The sequence below is a fragment of the Pseudophryne corroboree genome, chromosome 6, assembly GCF_028390025.1.
Source record: "Pseudophryne corroboree isolate aPseCor3 chromosome 6, aPseCor3.hap2, whole genome shotgun sequence".
In the NCBI taxonomy this organism is placed as follows: Eukaryota; Metazoa; Chordata; class Amphibia; order Anura; family Myobatrachidae; genus Pseudophryne; species Pseudophryne corroboree.
This window is the reverse complement of record NC_086449.1, coordinates 687,932,304-687,954,637: the sequence shown is the minus strand read 5'-3', so window position 1 is coordinate 687,954,637 and position 22,334 is coordinate 687,932,304. Positions and strand designations below refer to the sequence as shown.

General features: G+C 46.2%; 9 non-coding genes and 3 pseudogenes across 9 annotated transcripts; 5 read left to right on the top strand and 7 right to left on the bottom strand.

Annotated features, from left to right (window-relative positions):
- Positions 1 to 458: 458 nt before the first annotated feature.
- On the bottom strand, positions 459 to 622 carry LOC134937967 (U1 spliceosomal RNA). The gene has a single exon (XR_010180647.1). It is a non-coding gene; the product is annotated as a U1 spliceosomal RNA (small nuclear RNA).
- A 665-nt stretch (positions 623 to 1,287) lies between these two features.
- LOC134938063 (U1 spliceosomal RNA) lies at positions 1,288 to 1,440 on the bottom strand (annotated as a pseudogene).
- Positions 1,441 to 1,592: 152 nt separating this feature from the next.
- Positions 1,593 to 1,756, bottom strand: LOC134938016 (U1 spliceosomal RNA). The gene has a single exon (XR_010180689.1). It is a non-coding gene; the product is annotated as a U1 spliceosomal RNA (small nuclear RNA).
- A 685-nt stretch (positions 1,757 to 2,441) lies between these two features.
- Positions 2,442 to 2,593, bottom strand: LOC134938107 (U1 spliceosomal RNA; annotated as a pseudogene).
- A 152-nt stretch (positions 2,594 to 2,745) lies between these two features.
- On the bottom strand, positions 2,746 to 2,909 carry LOC134937979 (U1 spliceosomal RNA). The gene has a single exon (XR_010180657.1). It is a non-coding gene; the product is annotated as a U1 spliceosomal RNA (small nuclear RNA).
- A 659-nt stretch (positions 2,910 to 3,568) lies between these two features.
- Positions 3,569 to 3,731, bottom strand: LOC134938119 (U1 spliceosomal RNA). Its single transcript, XR_010180760.1, has one exon. It is a non-coding gene; the product is annotated as a U1 spliceosomal RNA (small nuclear RNA).
- A 152-nt stretch (positions 3,732 to 3,883) lies between these two features.
- On the bottom strand, positions 3,884 to 4,047 carry LOC134937954 (U1 spliceosomal RNA). The gene has a single exon (XR_010180635.1). It is a non-coding gene; the product is annotated as a U1 spliceosomal RNA (small nuclear RNA).
- A 7,556-nt stretch (positions 4,048 to 11,603) lies between these two features.
- On the top strand, positions 11,604 to 11,767 carry LOC134937941 (U1 spliceosomal RNA). The gene has a single exon (XR_010180624.1). It is a non-coding gene; the product is annotated as a U1 spliceosomal RNA (small nuclear RNA).
- A 152-nt stretch (positions 11,768 to 11,919) lies between these two features.
- Positions 11,920 to 12,061, top strand: LOC134938071 (U1 spliceosomal RNA; annotated as a pseudogene).
- A 692-nt stretch (positions 12,062 to 12,753) lies between these two features.
- On the top strand, positions 12,754 to 12,917 carry LOC134937999 (U1 spliceosomal RNA). The gene has a single exon (XR_010180674.1). It is a non-coding gene; the product is annotated as a U1 spliceosomal RNA (small nuclear RNA).
- A 152-nt stretch (positions 12,918 to 13,069) lies between these two features.
- Positions 13,070 to 13,232, top strand: LOC134938045 (U1 spliceosomal RNA). The gene has a single exon (XR_010180710.1). It is a non-coding gene; the product is annotated as a U1 spliceosomal RNA (small nuclear RNA).
- Positions 13,233 to 13,877: 645 nt separating this feature from the next.
- Positions 13,878 to 14,040, top strand: LOC134938000 (U1 spliceosomal RNA). The gene has a single exon (XR_010180675.1). It is a non-coding gene; the product is annotated as a U1 spliceosomal RNA (small nuclear RNA).
- Positions 14,041 to 22,334: the final 8,294 nt, after the last annotated feature.

The window sequence follows — 22,334 nt, the reverse complement described above, 5'->3', positions numbered from 1 at the left end:
GTTTTTGAGGTTGAATAGAGGCAAATTGCCCATCGTGTTCAACCTGTTTTAAGTTGTGATGATTCTACATACTTGCTGAATAATGTTTTATGACTAGTTAGCTACTACAACTCATGTTACCCCCGGATTAACCATGTTGATATTTTAAGTATTATAACCTTGGATAGCTTTTTCATTCAGAAATGTATCCATTCCTTTTTTAAATCCAATTACAGAGTCTGCCATTACCACCTTCCCTGGCAGGGAATTCCACATCCTGATTGCCCTAACAGTGAAGATCATAGTATCTCACCTGACAGGTAAGTAGGAGTTGGGCCAGAGCTGTGGAGGATTGCTACTCGGGCACCCCCTGTCAAGTGAAGGAGATCCAACTGAGGCAGCACAAGGGAACTCTCGAAAGAAGAACAAGGCTAGAGGAAGATCTGAGACAAAGAAATCTGACTTTTACCAGAGCTGACCAGAGGAAAGCACAAACACAGTCCCCCACTACCACAAATAATGCAGTCGAGTTTCCCACATTTGGGGAAATCACAGGGGTCAGCATACCCAGAATGCAATGAATGAACCTCACCCTGGGAGAACAATCTTCATGACCATGGTATCGCCTATGCAAAATAAGTATGATTTGGGATAGGGCTGGGGAGGGCCGCTGCTCAGGCACATCTCTGTCAAGTAAAGGAGATTCAACTGAGGCAGCACAAGGGAACTCTCATCTGGGTACAACAACTGCAGGGAGAACACATATTTTCAGATGAACATGGGAGGGCAGAAGGCTGCCTAATACAGAAGCACCCCCAAACAACAAACCAAATGCAACAACTAGTACAAGCATTCCTGGGGGAAGTTCTGCAGAAGACGGATTTGCATACGGTGATGTCATCCAAGCAGTGGGCCAAAGTTGGCTGGAACCCTCATCTGCATATGAAAAGAGAAAAGGGGTATGCCGGGCATGGCGGCCTTTTGCGGCGCTTGGATGACCCTTAGTTCGCATTAAACACCCCCACCCTCCTTCGGTGTGGGGCTCATGTTGACAATGCCCCAGCCCCTGAAGCATTCAAGCTGATTTCTTACAGCAGCTTGGCACTGTAACAGCTCCAGAGCTGCTCTGTAAGGCAAGTAAAAGGGTGTGTAGTTTGCATTGTGCATTGGAAGGCACAAAGTAAGCAGACAGGAGGAGAAGTCAGGATAGTGCACAAGGGTATAAAAGGGAGGGGCTCAAGAAAAAAGAAGTGGAAACAGACAGCAAACTAGGCTGGAGAGAGACCTGAGACAAAGAGATCTGAATTATACGAGAGCCGACCCGGGGAAACACAAATTATGCAGTCAAGTTTCCCACATTTGGGGAAATCGCAGGGGCAGCACACCCAGAGTGCAATGGGTGAGCCTTGCCCTGGAAGAAGCACCTTCATGATCATAGTATCTCACCTGGCAGGTAAGTAGGAGTTGGGCTTGAGCTGGGGAGGGTCGCTGCTCGGGCACCCCCCTGTCAAGTGAAGGAGATCCAACTGAGGCAGCACAAGGGAACTCTCGAAAGAAGAACAAGGCTAGAGGAAGATCTGAAACAAAGAAATCTGACTTTTACCAGAGCTGACCAGAGGAAAACACAAACACAGTCCCCCACTACCACAAATAATGCAGTCGAGTTACCCACATTTGGGGAAATCACAGGGGTCAGCATACCCAGAATGCAATGAATGAACCTCACCCTGGGAGAATAATCTTCATGACCATGGTATCTCATATGCAAAATAAGTATGATTTGGGATAGGGCTGGGGAGGGCCGCTGCTCAGGCACATCTCTGTCAAGTAAAGGAGATTCAACTGAGGCAGCACAAGGGAACTCTCATCTGGGGACAACAACTGCAGGGAGAACACATATTTTCAGATGAACATGGGAGGGCAGAAGGCTGCCTAATACTGAAGCACCCCCAAACAACAAACCAAATGCAACAACTAGTGCAAGCATTCCTGGGGGTAGGCCTGCCGCAGATGGATTTGCATATGGTGATGTCATCCAAGCAGTGGGTCAAAGTTGGCTTCAACCCTCGTCTGCATATGAAAAGAGAAAAGGGGCGTGCAGGGCATGGCGGCCTTTTGCGGTGCTTGGATGACCCTTAGTTTGCATGAAACACCCCCACCCTCCTTCGGTGTGGGTCTCATGTTGGCCATGCCCCAGCCCCTGAAGCATTCAAGCTGATTTCTTGCAGCAGCTTGGCACTGTAACAGCTCCAGAGCTGCTCTGTAAGGCAAGTAAAAGGGTGTGGGCCCTGCAGCACTACCTGTAGTTTGCATTGTGCATTGGAAGGCACAAAGTAAGCAGACAGGAGGAGAAGTCAGGATAGTGCACAAGGGTATAAAAGGGAGGGGCTCAAGAAAAAAGAAGTGGAAACAGACAGCAAACTAGGCTGTAGAGAGACCTGAGACAAAGAGATCTGAATTATACGTGAGCCGACCAGGGGAAACACAAATTCTGCAGTCAAGTTTCCCACATTTGGGGAAATCGCAGGGGCAGCACACCCAGAGTGCAATGGGTGAGCCTTGCCCTGGGAGAAGCACCTTCATGATCATAGTATCTCACCTGGCAGGTAAGTAGGAGTTGGGCTAGAGCTGGGTAGGGTCGCTGCTCGGGCACCCCCCTGTCAAGTGAAGGAGATCCAACTGAGGCAGCACAAGGGAACTCTCGAAAGAAGAACAAGGCTAGAGAAAGATCTGAGACAAAGAAATCTGACTTTTACCAGAGCTGACCAGAGGAAAACACAAACACAGTCCCCCACTACAACAAATAATGCAGTCGAGTTTCCCACATTTGGGGAAATCACAGGGGTCAGCATACCCAGAATGCAATGAATGAACCTCACCCTGGGAGAACAATCTTCATGACCATGGTATCTCCTATGCAAAATAAGTATGATTTGGGATAGGGCTGGGGAGGGCCGCTGCTCAGGCACATCTCTGTCAAGTAAAGGAGATTCAACTGAGGCAGCACAAGGGAACTCTCATCTGGGGACAACAACTGCAGGGAGAACACATATTTTCAGATGAACATGGGAGGGCAGAAGGCTGCCTAATACTGAAGCACCCCCAAACAACAAACCAAATGCAACAACTAGTGCAAGCATTCCTGGGGGAAGGCCTGCAGCAGATGGATTTGCATATGGTGATGTCATCCAAGCAGTGGGTCAAAGTTGGCTTCAACCCTCGTCTGCATATGAAAAGAGAAAAGGGGCGTGCAGGGCATGGCGGCCTTTTGCGGCGCTTGGATGACCCCTAGTTCGCATTAAACACCTCCACCCTCCTTCGGTGTGGGGCTCATGTTGGCTATGCCACAGCCCCTGAAGAATTCAAGCTGATTTCTTGCAGCAGCTGGGCACTGTAACAGCTCTAGAGCTGCTCTGTACGGCAAGTAAAAGGGTGTGGGCCCTGCAGCACTACCTGTAGTTTGGAAGGCACAAAGTAAGCAGACGGGAGAAGTCAGGATAGTGCGCAAGGGCATAGAAGGGAGCAGCTCAAGAAAAGAGAAGTGGAAACAGACAGCAAACTAGGCTGGAGAGAGACCTGAGACAAAGAGATCTGAATTATACGAGAGCCGACCAGGGGAAACACAAATTATGCAGTCAAGTTTCCCACATTTGGGGAAATCGCAGGAGCAGCACACCCAGAGTGCAATGGGTGAGCCTTGCCCTGGGAGAAGCAACTTCATGATCATAGTATCTCACCTGGCTGGTAAGTAGGAGTTGGGCTAGAGCTTGGGAGGGTCGCTGCTCGGGCACCCCCCTGTCAAGTGAAGGAGATCCAACTGAGGCAGCACAAGGGAACTCTCGAAAGAAGAACAAGGCTAGAGGAAGATCTGAGACAAAGAAATCTGACTTTTACCAGAGCTGACCAGAGGAAAGCACAAACACAGTCCCCCACTACCACAAATAATGCAGTCGAGTTTCCCACATTTGGGGAAATCACAGGGGTCAGCATACCCAGAATGCAATGAATGAACCTAACCCTGGGAGAACAATCTTCATGACCATGGTATCTCCTATGCAAAATAAGTATGATTTGGGATAGGGCTGTGGAGGGCCGTTGCTCAGGCACATCTCTGTCAAGTAAGTTGCATTTGATTTGTTGTTTGGGGGTGCTTCAGTATTAGGCAGCCTTCTGCCCTACCATGTTCATCTGAAAATATGTGTTCTCCCTGCAGTTGTTGTCCCCAGATGAGAGTTCCCTTGTGCTGCCTCAGTTGAATCTCCTTTTGGAGAAGACCTCAATAAGATTGTAGCTGATCTGGCTACTGCTAAAACAGCTAGCCTACCTAGTATGACTCCTACCACGCAGAAGGCTAAAAGTACTTTACTTGGCCCTTTCATCTTCCAGGTAAAGCGTACCCAAGGTCAGGCATACCCAAAGCAAGCTCATGTTTCCAGACCTGCCAAGCCCAGACTGAAGCAATCCTGGGCTGCCCATCAGCCTGCTTCCAAAACGGACAAGCCTGCCGCATGACGGTGCAGGCCTCCCTCTGGGGGATCCCAGGGTGGGGGGCCCGACTTCTAGGTTTGGCAAAGAAAGGTATAATTCTAAGCTAGAGAATTCTGTTTGGAGCTCACCTTGCACTTTGTGAAGAAATAATCAGCATTGTGGCTGAGCAGATACATGTAGTGTGTGGCTGCAAACTGCATGGATCTGCTGCGTTGTAATGCTGATTCTTTTTTTTTTGCAAAGTACCAGTAGCTTCATATAATGTTCACAATTTTTATGCAGGATCAAATAGCTCAATAGGTAGGGTGTTTGATTAGAATTCAACAGGTTATAGGTTTGAATCCTGGGTATGGTAGTTTGAGATGTGTTATTTAATAAAGTATGTTGTTCTGACTGCTGGCATCCTATCACCTGGGATATCATACTAAATAAATGGAGTTGATCAAATTTTTTTTTTTAACTAGGGACAATTTCCAGATACTTCTCTTTATAACTGAGATTGCCCCCTGGAACTTCACATCAGTTGACAACTATGCATGAGTGGGCAGTGCTTGCCCTGGATCTGCCCACCCATTTATGTGCCGTCATAAAATAAAGCATGACTGACAGTTATCCTGGGCGTACACTACACAATTATCTGTCAGGCTATCTATCCAGTCTGGATGGATGGAATGAAAATCTGGTAATGTATTGGAGCAAATGTCAATTAGCCATTTGCTCCCAAACACTAGAAAAGTGGTCAAAAATGGTCATTACACAAATTGGTTAAACCCAAAATTTAACCAATTTGTTTAGGGGACCATTTTTGTCCATTTTTTAGTGTTTGAGAGTAAATCGTTGATGGTCATTTGCACACATAGATAACCGGATTTCTATTCCAACCAGCCAGTGTTGGAGAGATGGTCTGCCAGATTACATAATGCATACCAGAGCCATAACTAGACTTTTTGGTTCCCTGTGACAGAGAATTATATGCCCCCCCCCCCCTCCCTCCCTCCCTCCCTCCCCCCCCATTTTTTCAATATGGACAAAAGGTGCATGCCTTGTGGGGAAGGGGCATAACAAGATTGGTCTCAGAGAAAGCACATGAGATATGAAGATATATCTAGTATACTTGACACTCAATGGTTTGTGGTATTGCCGGGGTGCCCTCCTTAAATGCATATACAGTCACACATGGCATGTTTGTGTAAATGGCATATCAGCAGTCAGCACTAACTGGTGACATGCCATTTGTACAAGTAAGCCATGTGTGACTAATATATACAAACATACACCTCAAACTATCATACCCAGGATTCAAACCTATAACCTGTTGAATTCTAATCAAACACCCTACCCATTGAGCTACTTGATCCTGCATCTATTCTAACCTCCAAAAACAGATTCAGTTGCATTTTCCAGCGTGTTTTGTTTGCGCCTTTGCAAATGTCTTACATCGACAAACTTATTTAGTACTATTTTGCAAATAGGGTTACATTGTCGCAACATTGTGTTCCCTAATTGCTTGAATTTTTAAATGCAAAAATTGATAAAGACACCTGATAATTGCTCTGTGGAGTCTTATTTTGTGTCTACTTCTTATCTACATTTAATTCCCTACCTCTAATCAAGGCATTTTTAAATGCTGGGCGCTGCCAGGACGTGAGGCCTACCTAGTCTTTAGATCTGAATTTGAATGTACTTGTGAACTAACTTAATTTCCTACTTCTAAATTCATTCCTAAATTCACTACTTACATTAATCCTGTAGTTGGGCATTTTGAGCCTTCAATTGTGGGCATTGTTTTGTGTCCAGACCAGCAGCTGGTGGTGTGCATTTGCTGGAAAGGCATCGAAGACCTCCGATATGCTGCATCTCCTGATGTGTGTCTGCCTCAAGTGGCTGTCAGCAAATGCATGCTAGACACCCCATTCCAAGCTGATTGTGACATCACGGAACATGCATCATAGAACAGGCATGCTAGAACATGGGTCTTCAACCTGCGACCCTCCAGCTGCTGTGGAACTACATATCCCAGCATGCCCTGCCTCAGTTTAAGCATACCTTAATAGCAAAACTGTGGCAGGGCATGCTGGGATGTGTAGTTTCACAGCAGCTGGAGGGCCACAGGATGAAGACCCATGTGCTAGAACCAAACCGCAGGTACATTGAATGCTAGCAAGCTGAATGTTTAAATCCTTTTTGTTCCGCAGCATTCCAATGCGGAAGATTCCATGGAACCAGAGATTATTCCATTGAGAAGGACATGCTGCCTGGATGACTGCACTGTGCAAATTAAATCACGGAGCTAGTTGGCTTGTGGGTGGCTCTGGTGACTGGGTGGTTGGGTGGGCGGTATGTCGGAGGTGGAGCACATGCAAATGAATGTGTATCATCCAGCTAGTGAGAGAGAAAACTAATGCAGGAGTGTGCCTGCTTGTCAGTGAGTTATGCACCTTGCCAGACGTCAAATCTACATGGAGCAACTGGAGGGGACAAGAGCAGGTTTGGAAAATATAGACAGAAGAGCATATATGCTGGCGCATTCTCCATGATTGTGTCAGCTTATGTTTTGGTGCACTGCACTTTCCTCCACTAAGTTTTAGCCATTTTGTTTAAACGCAAGTGTAGTTGCTTCTCGCTCTTTTGGCTGTGATATTGTATCGTGGTTGAAGAGTCTGCTGGAGGGATTGTTTTCTTCATTGGCGAGAGACTGAAGATATTCCAGGATGGAAGGCTTGGGAACACTATCTGTTTTTCAGTTGTGGAAGAGTTGAAAGACCGGATTGGACTACATTCTATAGTAAAGGGTATCTTTGTATTTATTAATCCTCCCTTTATATGTGTCTGTCTTTCAATAAAGCTTTGGGCTTGTGATTCCGTCACCCTCTTACACTCCACACCCATAGCCTTATTAACTATTGTATTGTTTAAATGTATAGTGCAGTTCATGATTTATAGTGTAGGCTGGCCTGTGCTGTAGTTCTTGAACTGTACTATACCGACAGCATTTGTATTGTGTTTTGGCTGTGCTGCAACACAGTACTTATGTGTGTAATGTTTATGTATGTTTTTTTTGCTTCTTTATGTCAATAAAGACTGCTTTTTCAATCCAATATCTGAAAACAATCAATGTTTATCTTTGATGGCAATAGAAGTGGTATGATATTTGCTGCTTTTGAAAGGCAATATCTGATATGTCCCCTATCTGGGAACCATATATTAAATGGCTTTTCAGAAAAGGGAGATGGGAGAAGAGCTTTCAGTACTTGTAGGACCGATGCACATTTCCTATTCTAGCCTCCAAAAACAGATTCAGTTGCATTTTCCAGCGTGTTTTGGATGCGCCTTTGCAAATGTCTTACATCGACAAACTTATTTAGTACTATTTTGCAAATAGGGTTACATTGTTGCAACATTGTGTTCCCTAATTGCTTGATTTTTTAAATGCAACAATTGATAAAAACACCTGATAACTGCTCTGCGGAGTCTTATTTTGTGTCTACTTCTTATCTACATTTAATTCCGTACCTCTAATCAAGGCATTTTTAAATGCTGGCGGCTGCCAGGACGTGAGGCCTACCTAGACTTTAGATCTGAATTTGAATGTACTTGTGAACTAACTTAATTTCCTACTTCTAAATTCATTCCTAAATTCACTACTTACATGAATCCTGTAGTTGGGCATTTTGGGACTTCGATTGTGGGCATTGTTTTGTGTCCAGACCAGCAGCAGGTGGTGTGCATTTGCTGGAAAGGCATCGAAGACCTCCGATATGCTGCATCTCCTGATGTGTGTCTCCCTCAAGTGGCTGTCAGCAAATGCCTGCTAGACACCCCATTCCAAGCTGATTGTGACATCACGGAACATGCATCATAGAACAGGCATGCTAAAACATGGGTCTTCAACCTGCGACCCTCCAGCTGCTGTGGAACTACACATCCCAGCATGCCCTGCCTCAGTTTTAGCATACCTTAATAGCAAAACTGTGGCTGGGCATGCTGGGATGTGTAATTTCACAGCAGCTGGAGGGCCACAGGATGAAGACCCATGTGCTAGAGCCAAGCCACAGGTACATTGAATGCTAGCAAGCTGAATATTTAAATCCTTTTTGTTCCGCAGCATTCCAATGCGGAAGATTCCATGGAACCAGAGATCCTTCCATTGAGAAGGACATGCTGCCTGGATGACTACACTGTGCAAATTAAATCACGGAGCCAGTTGGTTTGTGGGTGGCTCTGGTGACTGGGTGGTTGGGTGGGTGGTGTGTCGGAGGTGGAGCACATGCAAATGATTGTGTATCATCCAGCTAGTGAGAGAGAAAACTCATGCAGGAGTGTGCCTGCTTGTCAGTGGGTTATGCACCTTGCCAGACGTTAAATCTACATAGAGCAGCTGGAGGGGACAAGAGCAGGTTTGCAAAATATAGATAGAAGAGCATATATGCTGGCGCATTCTCCATGATTGTGTCAGCTTATGTTTTGGTGCACTGCACTTTCCTCCACTAAGTTTTAGCCATTTTTGTTAAGCTCAAGTGTAGTTGCTTCTCGGCCTTTTGGCTGTGATCTTGTATTGTGGTTGAAGGGTCTGCTGGAGGGAGGGATTGCTTTCTTCATTGGCGAAAGACCAAAGATATTCCAGGATGGAAGGCTTGGGAACACTATCCGTTTTTCAATTGTGGAAGAGTTGAAAGACCGGATTGGACTACATTCTATAGTAAAGGATGTCTTTCTATTTATTAATCCTCCCCTTATATGTGTCAGTCTTTCAATAAAGCTTCGGGCTTGTGATTCCCTCACCCTCTTACACTCCACACCCATAGCCTTATTAACTGTTGTATTATTGTACAGTTTAAATGTATAGTGCAGTTCATGATTTATAGTGTAGGCTGGCCTGTGCTGTAGTTCTTGAACTGTACTATACCGTCAGCATTTCTATTGTGTTTTGGCTGTGCCGCAACGCGGTACTTATGTGTGTAATGTTTATGTATGTTTTTTTGCTTCTTTATGTGCATCGGTCCTACAAGTACTGAAAGCTCTTCTCCCATCTCCCTTTTCTGAAAAGCCATTTAATATATGGTTCCCAGATAGGGGACATATCAGATATTGGATTTCAAAAGCATCAAATATCATACCACTTTTATTGCCATCAAAGATAAACATTGATTGTTTTCAGATATTGGCTTGAAAAAGCAGTCTTTATTGACATAAAAAAAACATACATAAACATTACACACATAAATACAGTGTTGCAGCACAGCCAAAACACAATACAAATGCTGACGGTATAGTACAGTTCAAGAACTACAGCACAGGCCAGCCTACACTATAAATCATGAACTGCACTATACATTTAAACTATACAACAATACAACAGTTAATAAGGCTATGGGTGTGGAGTGTAAGAGGGTGAGGAATTCACAAAACCGAAGCTTTATTGTAACACAGACACATATAAGGGGAGGGTCAATAAATAGAAAGATATCCTTTACTATAGAATGTAGTCCAATCCGACCTCTGTGCTCTTCCACAACTGAAAAACAGATAGTGTTCCCAAGCCTTCCATCCTGGAATATCTTTGGTCTTTCGCCAATGAAGAAAACAATCCCTCCCTCCAGCAGACCCTTCAACCACGATACAAGATCACAGCCAAAAGGCCGAGAAGCAACTACACTTGAGCTTAACAAAAATGGCTAAAACTTAGTGGAGGAAAGTGCAGTGCACCAAAACATAAGCTGACACAATCATGGAGAATGCGCCAGCATATATGCTCTTCTATCTATATTTTGCAAACCTGCTCTTGTCCCCTCCAGCTGCTCTATGTAGATTTAACGTCTGGCAAGGTGCATAACCCACTGACAAGCAGGCACACTCCTGCATGAGTTTTCTCTCTCACTAGCTGGATGATACACAATCATTTGCATGTGCTCCACCTCCGACACACCACCCACCCAACCACCCAGCTCTAGCTGGCTTGGCTCTAGCACATGGGTCTTCATCCTGTGGCCCTCCAGCTGCTGTGAAACTACACATCCCAGCATGCCCTGCCACAGTTTTGCTATTAAGGTATGCTAAAACTGAGGCAGGGCATGCTGGGATGTGTAGTTCCACAGCAGCTGGAGGGTCGCAGGTTGAAGACCCATGTTTTAGCATGCCTGTTCTATGATGCATGTCTAGCAGGCATTTGCTGACAGCCACTTGAGGGAGACACACATCAGGAGATGCAGCATATCGGAGGTCTTCGATGCCTTTCCAGCAAATGCACACCACCTGCTGCTGGTCTGGACACAAAACAATGCCCACAATCGAAGTCCCAAAATGCCCAACTACAGGATTCATGTAAGTAGTGAATTTAGGAATGAATTTAGAAGTAGGAAATTAAGTTAGTTCACAAGTACATTCAAATTCAGATCTAAAGACTAAACACAAAACACAAAATAAGACTCCACAGAGCAATTATCAGGTGTCTTTATCAATTGTTGCATTTAAAAAATCAAGCAATTAGGGAACACAATGTTGCGACAATCTAACCCTATTTGCAAAATAGTACTAAATAAGTTTGTCGATGTAAGACATTTGCAAAGGCGCAAACAAAACACGCTGGAAAATGCAACTGAATCTGTTTTTGGAGGTTAGAATAGATGCAGGATCAAGTAGCTCAATGGGTAGGGTGTTTGATTAGAATTCAACAGGTTATAGGTTTGAATCCTGGGTATGATAGTTTGAGGTGTTATTTAATAAAGCATGTTTATATATTAGTCACACATGGCTTACTTGTACAAATGGCATGTCACCAGTTAGTGCTGACTGCTGATATGCCATTTGCACAAACATGCCATGTGTGACTGTATATGCATTTAAGGAGGGCACCCCGGCAATACCACAAACCATTAAGTGCCAAGTATACTAGATATATCTTCATATCTCATGTGCTTTCTCTGAGACCAATCTTGTTATGCCCCTTCCCCAGAAGGCATGCACCTTTTGTCCATATTGCAAAAATGGGGAGGGGGGGGGCATATAATTATCTGTCACAGGGCACCAAAAAGTCTAGTTATGGCTCTGGTATGCATTATGTAATCTGGCAGACCATCTCTCCTTTACTTGACAGAGATGTGCCTGAGCAGCGGCCCTCCCCAGCCCTATCCCAAATCATACTTATTTTGCATAGGAGATACCATGGTCATGAAGATTGTTCTCCCAGGGTGAGGTTCATTCATTGCATTCTGGGTATGCTGATCCCTGTGATTTCCCCAAATGTGGGAAACTCGACTGCATTATTTGTGGTAGTGGGGGACTGTGTTTGTGCTTTCCTCTGGTCAGCTCTGGTAAAAGTCAGATTTCTTTGTCTCAGATCTTCCTCTAGCCTTGTTCTTCTTTCGAGAATTCCCTTGTGCTGCCTCAGTTGGATCTCCTTCACTTGACAGGGGGGTACCCGAGCAGCGACCCTCCCCAGCTCTAGCCCAACTCCTACTTACCTGCCAGGTGAGATACTATGATCATGAAGGTGCTTCTCCCAGGGCAAGGCTCACCCATTGCACTCTGGGTGTGCTGCTCCTGCGATTTCCCCAAATGTGGGAAACTTGACTGCATAATTTGTGTTTCCCCTGGTCGGCTCTCGTATAATTCAAATCTCTTTGTCTCAGGTCTCTCTCCAGCCTAGTTTGCTGTCTGTTTCCACTTCTCTTTTCTTGAGCCGCTCCCTTCTATGCCCTTGCGCACTATCCTTACTTCTCCCGTCTGCTTACTTTGTGCCTTCCAATGCACAATGCAAACTACAGGTAGTGCTGCAGGGCCCACACCCTTTTACTTGCCTTACAGAGCAGCTCTGGAGCTGTTACAGTACCAAGCTGCTGCAAGAAATCAGCTTGAATGCTTCAGGGGCTGGGGCATGGCCAACATGAGACCCACACCGAAGGAGGGTGGGGGTGTTTAATGCAAACTAAGGGTCATCCAAGCGCCGCAAAAGGCCGCCATGCCCTGCACGCCCCTTTTCTCTTTTCATATGCAGACGAGGGTTGAAGCCAACTTTAACCCACTGCTTGGATGACATCACCATATGCAAATCCATCTGCGGCAGGCCTTCCCCCAGGAATGCTTGCACTAGTTGTTGCATTTGGTTTGTTGTTTGGGGGTGCTTCAGTATTAGGCAGCCTTCTGCCCTCCCATGTTCATCTGAAAATATGTGTTCTCCCTGCAGTTGTTGTCCCCAGATGAGAGTTCCCTTGTGCTGCCTCAGTTGAATCTCCTTTACTTGACAGAGATGTGCCTGAGCAGCGGCCCTCCCCAGCCCTATCCCAAATCATACTTATTTTGCATAGGAGATACCATGGTCATGAAGATTATTCTCCCAGGGTGAGGTTCATTCATTGCATTCTGGGTATGCTGACCCCTGTGATTTCCCCAAATGTGGGTAACTCGACTGCATTATTTGTGGTAGTGGGGGACTGTGTTTGTGTTTTCCTCTGGTCAGCTCTGGTAAAAGTCAGATTTCTTTGTTTCAGATCTTCCTCTAGCCTTGTTCTTCTTTCGAGAGTTCCCTTGTGCTGCCTCAGTTGGATCTCCTTCAGTTGACAGCGCGGTGCCCGAGCAGCGACCCTCCCCAGCTCAAGCCCAACTCCTACTTACCTGCCAGGTGAGATACTATGATCATGAAGGTGCTTCTCCCAGGGCAAGGCTCACCCATTGCACTCTGGGTGTGCTGCCCCTGCGATTTCCCCAAATGTGGGAAACTTGACTGCATAATTTGTGTTTCCCCTGGTCGGCTCTCGTATAATTCAGATCTCTTTGTCTCAGGTCTCTCTCCAGCCTAGTTTGCTGTCTGTTTCCACTTCTTTTTTCTTGAGCCCCTCCCTTTTATACCCTTGTGCACTATCCTGACTTCTCCTCCTGTCTGCTTACTTTGTGCCTTCCAATGCACAATGCAAACTACACACCCTTTTACTTGCCTTACAGAGCAGCTCTGGAGCTGTTTCAGTGCCAAGCTGCTGTAAGAAATAAGCTTGAATGCTTCAGAGGCTGGGGCATTGTCAACATGAGCCCCACACCAAAGGAGGGTGGAGGTGTTTAATGCGAACTAGGGGTCATCCAAGCGCCGCAAAAGGCCGCCATGCCCTGCACGCCCCTTTTCTCTTTTCATATGCAGATGAGGATTGAAGCCAACTTTGACCCACTGCTTGGATGACATCACCATATGCAAATCCATCTGCTGCAGGCCTTCCCCCCGGAATGCTTGCACTAGTTGTTGCATTTGGTTTGTTGTTTGGGGGTGCTTCAGTATTAGGCAGCCTTCTGCCCTCCCATGTTCATCTGTTCTCCCTGCAGTTGTTGTCCCCAGATGAGAGTTCCCTTGTGCTGCCTCAGTTGAATCTCCTATACTTGACAGAGATGTGCCTGAGCAGCGGCCCTCCCCAGCCCTATCCCAAATCATACTTATTTTGCATAGGCGATACCATGGTCATGAAGATTGTTCTCCCAGGGTGAGGTTCATTCATTGCATTCTGGGTATGCTGACCCCTGTGATTTCCAAAATGTGGGAAACTCGACTGCATTATTTGTGGTAGTGGGGGACTGTGTTTGTGCTTTCCTCTGGTCAGCTCTGGTAAAAGTCAGATTTCTTTGTCTCAGATCTTCCTCTAGCCTTGTTCTTCTTTCGAGAGTTCCCTTGTGCTGCCTCAGTTGGATCTCCTTCACTTCACAGGGGGTGCCCGAGCAGCAATCCTCCACAGCTCTGGCCCAACTCCTACTTACCTGCCAGGTGAGATACTATGATCTTCACTGTTAGGGCAATCAGGATGTGGAATTCCCTGCCAGGGAAGGTGGTAATGGCGGACTCTGTAATTGGATTTAAAAAAGGAATGTATACATTTCTGAATGAAAAAGCTATCCAAGTTTATAATACTTAAAATATCAACATGGTTAATCCGGGGGTAACATGAGTTGTAGTAGCTAACTAGTCATAATACATTATTAAGCAAGTATGTAGAATCATCACCACTTAAAACAGGATGAACACGATGTGCAATTTGCCTCTATTCAACCTCAAAAACTATGTTACTATATGTTACTATATTACTATGTTACTGTAGTATACAGAACACCACAATGCAATGAGCAGTGATAGTGAGCACTGATGAGGATACTAGAACTGACACTGAGCAGCAAGATGCAGCACTGGACTATTAGTAATGTACTGTAGTATGCTGAGCACAACAATGCAGCACAAGACAATGAGCAGTGATACTGAGCACTGATGAGGATACTACTGAGAACTGACACTGAGCAGGAGAGACACACTACTAGTATTACTGAGCAGCAATAAGTATCCACTGATACTGAGCACTGATATTGAGATTTCCACTGAGAGAACATAGCCACGTCCTCTCCGCTCTCTCTTCAATGCACGAGTAAAAATGGCGGCAACGCGCAGCTCTTTATATGGAATCCGAATCTCGCGAGAATCCGACAGCGGGATGATGACATTTTCCCTTGTTCATAGAATTTGGGAGTCATTTTGATCCCAAAGTATTATTAACCTCAATAACCATAATTTCCACTCATTTTCAGTCTATTCTTAACACCTTACACCTCACAATATTATTTTTAGTCCTAAAATTTGCACCGAGGTCGCTGGATGACTAAGCTCAGCGACCCAAGTGGCCGACACAAACACCTGGCCCATCTAGGAGTGGCACTGCAGTGTCACGCAGGATAGCCCTTCCAAAAAACACTCCCCAAACAGCACATGACGCAAAGAAAAAAAGAGGCGCAATGAGGTAGCTGTGTGACTAAGCTCAGCGACCCAAGTGGCCGACACAAACACCTGGCCCATCTAGGAGTGGCACTGCAGTGTCACGCAGGATGGCCCTTCCAAAAAACACTCCCCAAACAGCACATGACGCAAAGAAAAAAAGAGGCGCAATGAGGTAGCTGTGTGACTAAGCTCAGCGACCCAAGTGGCCGACACAAACACCTGGCCCATCTAGGAGTGGCACTGCAGTGTCACGCAGGATGGCCCTTCCAAAAAACACTCCCCAAACAGCACATGACGCAAAGAAAAAAAGAGGCGCAATGAGGTAGCTGTGTGACTAAGCTCAGCGACCCAAGTGGCCGACACAAACACCTGGCCCATCTAGGAGTGGCACTGCAGTGTCACGCAGGATGGCCCTTCCAAAAAACACTCCCCAAACAGCACATGACGCAAAGAAAAAAAGAGGCGCAATGAGGTAGCTGTGTGACTAAGCTCAGCGACCCAAGTGGCCGACACAAACACCTGGCCCATCTAGGAGTGTCACTGCAGTGTCACGCAGGATGGCCCTTCCAAAAAACACTCCCCAAACAGCACATGACGCAAAGAAAAAAAGAGGCGCAATGAGGTAGCTGTGTGACTAAGCTCAGCGACCCAAGTGGCTGACACAAACACCTGGCCCATCTAGGAGTGGCACTGCAGTGTCACGCAGGATGGCCCTTCCAAAAAACACTCCCCAAACAGCACATGACGCAAAGAAAAATGAAAGAAAAAAGAGGTGCAAGATGGAATTGTCCTTGGGCCCTCCCACCCACCCTTATGTTGTATAAACAGGACATGCACACTTTAACCAACCCATCATTTCAGTGACAGGGTCTGCCACACGACTGTGACTGAAATGACGGGTTGGTTTGGACCCCCACCAAAAAAGAAGCAATTAATCTCTCCTTGCACAAACTGGCTCTACAGAGGCAAGATGTCCACCTCATCATCATCCTCCGATTCATCACCGTGTACATCCCCCTCCTCACAGATTATCAATTCGTCCCCACTGGAATCTACCATCTCAGCTCCCTGTGTACTTTGTGGAGGCAATTGCTGCTGGTCAATGTCTCCACGGAGCAATTGATTATAATTCATTTTAATGAACATCATCTTCTCCACATTTTCTGGAAGTAACCTCGTACGCCGATTGCTGACAAGGTGAGCGGCGGCACTAAACACTCTTTCGGAGTACTACTTGTGGGAGGGCAACTTAGGTAGAATAAAGCCAGTTTGTGCAAGGGCCTCCAAATTGCCTCTTTTTCCTGCCAGTATACGTACGGACTGTCTGACGTGCCTACTTGGATGCGGTCACTCATATAATCCTCCACCATTCTTTCAATGGTGAGAGAATCATATGCAGTGACAGTAGACGTCATGTCCGTAATCGTTGGCAGGTCCTTCAGTCCGGACCAGATGTCAGCATCAGCAGTCGCTCCAGACTGCCCTGCATCACCGCCAGCGGGTGGGCTCGGAATTCTGAGCCTTTTCCTCGCACCCCCAATTGCGGGAGAATGTGAAGGAGGAGCTGTTGACCGATCAAGTTCCACTTGACTTGATAATTTTCTCACCAGCAGGTCTTTGAACCCCTGCAGACTTGTGTCTGCCGGAAAGAGAGATACAACGTAGGTTTTAAATCTAGGATCGAGCACGGTGGCCAAAATGTAGTGCTCTGATTTCAACAGATTGACCACCCGTGAATCCTGGTTAAGCGAATGAAGGGCTCCATCCACAAGTCCCACATGCCTAGCGGAATCGCTCTGTCTTAGCTCCTCCTTCAATGTCTCCAGCTTCTTCTGCAAAAGCCTGATGACGGGAATGACCTGACTCAGGCTGGCAGTGTCTGAACTGACTTCACGTGTGGCAAGTTCAAAAGGTTGCAGAATCTTGCACAACGTTGAAATCATTCTCCACTGCGCTTGAGACAGGTGCATTCCACCTCCTATATCGTGGTCAGATGTATAGGCTTGAATGGCCTTTTGCTGCTCCTCCATCCTCTGAAGCATATAGAGGGTTGAATTCCACCTCGTTACCACTTCTTGCTTCAGATGATGGCAGGGCAGGTTCAGGCGTTTTTGGTGTTGCTCCAGTCTTCTGTACGTGGTGCCTGTACGCCAAAAGTGTCCCGCAATTCTTCTGGCCACCGACAGCATCTCTTGCACACCCCTGTCGTTTTTTAAATAATTCTGCACCACCAAATTCAAGGTATGTGCAAAACATGGGACGTGCTGGAATTTGCCCAGATATAATGCACGCACAATATTGCTGGCGTTGTCCGATGCCACAAATCCACAGGAGAGTCCAATTGGGGTAAGCCATTCTGCGATGATCTTCCTCAGTTGCCGTAAGAGGTTTTCAGCTGTGTGCGTATTCTGGAAAGCGGTGATACAAAGCGTAGCCTGCCTAGGAAAGAGTTGGCGTTTGCGAGATGCTGCTACTGGTGCCGCCGCTGCTGTTCTTGCGGCGGGAGTCAATACATCTACCCAGTGGGCTGTCACAGTCATATAGTCCTGAGTCTGCCCTGCCCCACTTGTCCACATGTCCGTGGTTAAGTGGACATTGGGTACAACTGCATTTTTTAGGACACTGGTGAGTCTTTTTCTGAGGTCTGTGTACATTTTCGGTATCGCCTGCCTAGAGAAATGGAACCTAGATGGTATTTGGTACCGGGGACACAGTACCTCAATCAAGTCTATAGTTGGCTCTGAAGTAATGATGGATACCGGAACCACGTTTCTCACCGCCCAGGATGCCAAGGCCTCAGTTATCCGCTTTGCAGCAGGATGACTGCTGTGATATTTCATCTTCCTTGCAAAGGACTGTTGGACAGTCAATTGCTTGGTGGAAGTAGTAAAAGTGGTCTTACGACTTCCCCTCTGGGATGACCATCGACTCCCAGCAGCAACAACAGCAGCGCCAGCAGCAGTAGGCGTTACACTCAAGGATGCATCGGAGGAATCCCAGGCAGGAGAGAACTCGTCAGAATTGCCAGTGACATGGCCTGCAGGACTATTGGCATTCCTGGGGAAGGAGGAAATTGACACTGAGGGAGTTGGTGGGGTGGTTTGCGTGAGCTTGGTTACAAGAGGAAGGGATTTACTGGTCAGTGGACTGCTTCCGCTGTCGCCCAAAGTTTTTGAACTTGTCACTGACTTATGATGAATGCGCTGCAGGTGACGTATAAGGGAGGATGTTCCGAGGTGGTTAACGTCCTTACCCCTACTTATTACAGCTTGACAAAGGCAACACACGGCTTGACACCTGTTGTTCGCATTTCTGTTGAAATACTTCCACACCGAAGAGCAGTTTTTTTTGGTATTTTCACCAGGCATGTCAATGGCCATATTCCTCCCACGGACAACAGGTGTCTCCCCGGGTGCCTGACTTAAACAAACCACCTCACCTCCCCAGCGCCAGCAACACCCATATCCTCCTCATCCTGGTGTACTTCAACACTGACATCTTCAATCTGACTATCAGGAACTGGACTGCGGGTGCTCCTTCCAGCACTTGCAGGGGGTGTGCAAATGGTGGAAGGTGCATGCTCTTCACGTCCAGTGTTGGGAAGGTCAGGCATCGCAACTGACACAATTGGACTCTCCTTGTGGATTTGTGATTTTGAAGAACGCACAGTTCTTTGCTGTGCTTTTGCCAGCTTAAGTCTTTTCATTTTTCTAGCGAGAGGCTGAGTGCTTCCATCCTCATGTGAAGCTGAACCACTAGCCATGAACATAGGCCAGGGCCTCAGCCGTTCCTTGCCACTCCGTGTGGTAAATGGCATATTGGCAAGTTTACGCTTCTCCTCCGACGATTTTTATTTAGATTTTTGAGTCCTTTTTTTACTGATCTTTTGTGTTTTGAATTTTACATGCTCTGTACTATGACATTGGGCATCGGCCTCGGCAGACGACGTTGATGGAATTTCATCGTCTCGGCCATGACTAGTGGCAGCAGCTTCAGCACGAGGTGGAAGTGGATCTTGATCTTTCCCTATTTTTGGAACCTCAACATTTTTGTTCTCCATATTTTAATAGGCACAACTAAAAGGCACCTCAGGTAAACAATGGAGATGGATGGATACTAGTATACTTATGGATGACGAGTGACTGACGACACAGAGGTAGCTACAGCCGTGGACTACCGTACTGCGTCTGCTAGTATAGAGATGATAATTAATGATATAAAAAATATATATATATAACTACTGTAGGTATATATTATATAATGACGGACCTGGTGGACACTGTCAGCAGACTGCTAAACTACTAGTATGATGAAGATAGAAAAAAAAACCCCACCACAGGTAGGTAGGTATACAATTATGGACGAGCACTGACGACACAGAGATAGCCACAGCCGTGGCCTACCGTACTGCGTCTGCTAGTATAGAGATGATAATTAATGATATAAAAAAATATATATATAACTACTGTAGGTATATATAATGTAATGACAGACCTGGTGGACACTGTCAGCAGACTGCTAAACTACTAGTATGAAGAAGATAGAAAAAAAACTTCACCACAGGTAGGTATACAATTATGGACGAGTGACGACACAGAGGTAGGTACAGCCGTGGACTACCGTACTGCGTCTGCTAGTATAGATAATATACTAAATATATTACTACTGTAGGTATATAATATAATGACGGACCTGGTGGACACTGTCAGCAGACTCCTAAACTACTAGTATGAAGAAGATAGAAAAAAAAAACCACCACAGGTAGGTAGGTATACAATTATGGACGAGCACTGACGACACAGAGATAGCCACAGCCGTGGCCTACCGTACTGCGTCTGCTAGCATAGATAATATACTAAATATATTACTACTGTAGGTATATAATATAATGACGGACCTGGTGGACACTGTCAGCAGACTGCTAAACTACTAGTATGAAGAAGATAGAAAAAAAAAACCCACCACAGGTAGGTATACAATTATGGACGAGTGACGACACAGAGGTAGGTACAGCCGTGGACTACAGTACTGCGTCTGCTAGTATAGATAATATACTAAATATATTACTACTGTAGGTATATAATATAATGACGGACCTGGTGGACACTGTCAGCAGACTCCTAAACTACTAGTATGAAGAAGATAGAAAAAAAACCCCCACCACAGTTAGGTATACAATTATGGACGAGTGACGACACAGAGGTAGGTACAGCCGTGGACTACCGTACTGCGTCTGCTAGTATAGATAATATACTAAATATATTACTACTGTAGGTATATAATATAATGACGGACCTGGTGGACACTGTCAGCAGACTCCTAAACTACTAGTATGAAGAAGATAGAAAAAAAACCCCCACCACAGGTAGGTATACAATTATGGACGAGCACTGACGACACAGAGATAGCCACAGCCGTGGACTACCGTACTGCGTCTGCTAGTATAGATAATATAATAAATATATTACTACTGTAGGTATATAATATAATGATGGACCTGGTGGACACTGTCAGCAGACTCCTAAACTACTAGTATGAAGAAGATAGAAAAAAAAAACCCACCACAGGTAGGTAGGTATACAATTATGGACGAGCACTGACGACACAGAGATAGCCACAGCCGTGGACTACCGTACTGCGTCTGCTAATATAGAGATGATAAAGATGATAGAGATGAAAAAAAAATATAACACTACTGCAGGTAAATATTTATATAATATAATGTATGACGGACCTGCTGGACACTGTCAGCAGAATGCGTTTATAGAATAAAAAAAAAAACACCACAGGAGTGTTTAACTTTTTCAGGCAGACAATATACTGGTGGTCACACTGGCAGCAAAAGTGTGCACTGTACTCCTGCTATAACTGCTCCCCAGTCTCCCCCACAATTAAGCTGTGTGAGCAGTGAGCACTCAGCACAGTCAGATATACATAGATGATATATCATGCAGCACACTGAGGCTGAGCACATATATGGTATGTGTATCGTTTTTTTTCAGGCAGAGAACGGATTATAAATAATAAAACTGGTGGTCACTATCAGCAAAACTCTGCACTACTGAGTACTCCTGACAAGTTCAACTGCTCCCCAAATTAGTAGTAAATCAAATGTCACTCGTCTCTATCTTCTAATCTAAACGGAGAGGACGCCAGCCACGTCCTCTCCCTATCAATCTCAATGCACGTGTGAAAATGGCGGCGACGCGCGGCTCCTTATATAGAATCCGAGTCTCGTGAGAATCCGACAGCGGGATGATGACGTTCGGGCGCGCTCGGGTTAACCGTGCAAGGCGGGAGGATCCGAGTCTGCTCGGACCCGTGCAAAAAAGGGTGAAGTTCGGGCGGGTTCGGATTCCGAGGAACCGAACCCGCTCATCTCTAATGGCCACCCAGCATGACGCCTCCCTTCTTGACCATGCTGTAATTGCAGTCGCACTGCAGTTCAGCGTGATCATAAAAAATGGTGTAGCCTCCTGCTGGTGCAGACTGTATGTGCGCGCAGGAAGCCGCCACCATTTTTGTGATCACAGCGGCTGAATGTGATGTCATACAGCCGCTGTGACCACGCCCCCTGTGTCTCCTCCATTGCAGACCCCATTTTGAAGCCTTGCCCCCGCACCGCTCCATCCCTGACTTGGAAATGGAGTGTTGCTGACCCCCCTCTCCCCCCCTGCCCCGATTGACAGGCAGAGGCGATCGCATTCTCTGCGGGGTGCCGCAGAAAATGCAGGCACATGCGTATGCTCTTAGCAATTTTTGCAGTTGGATCGCTTATTGTGATTGCAATCCAACCTGAATCAGGCCCTATTACCTATCACAATGCGCTGCGGGCAGTACAAAATTAGTTTAATATAGGAGAAAAACCCCCAGACCTGTGCTCCTTAACTGTACCTGGTGGCTAGTGGAGCGGCTGCCCAGTAATCAGTGTCCACGCCAGTGCGCACACGGTCCACCCCCTACGGCCACGCTCCCCTTCATCAGCGGCCTCGTGATCCGGAAGGGCGGTGTGTGTGTGACTGACCTTAGGAAGAAACCGGAGCCTCCGCTGCAGTGACCCAGCAACCAGGGCACGGGAGTATACAGCGCCGCTGGGAGTGATGAAGCTGCAGTAAAGATGTCTATTAGACCT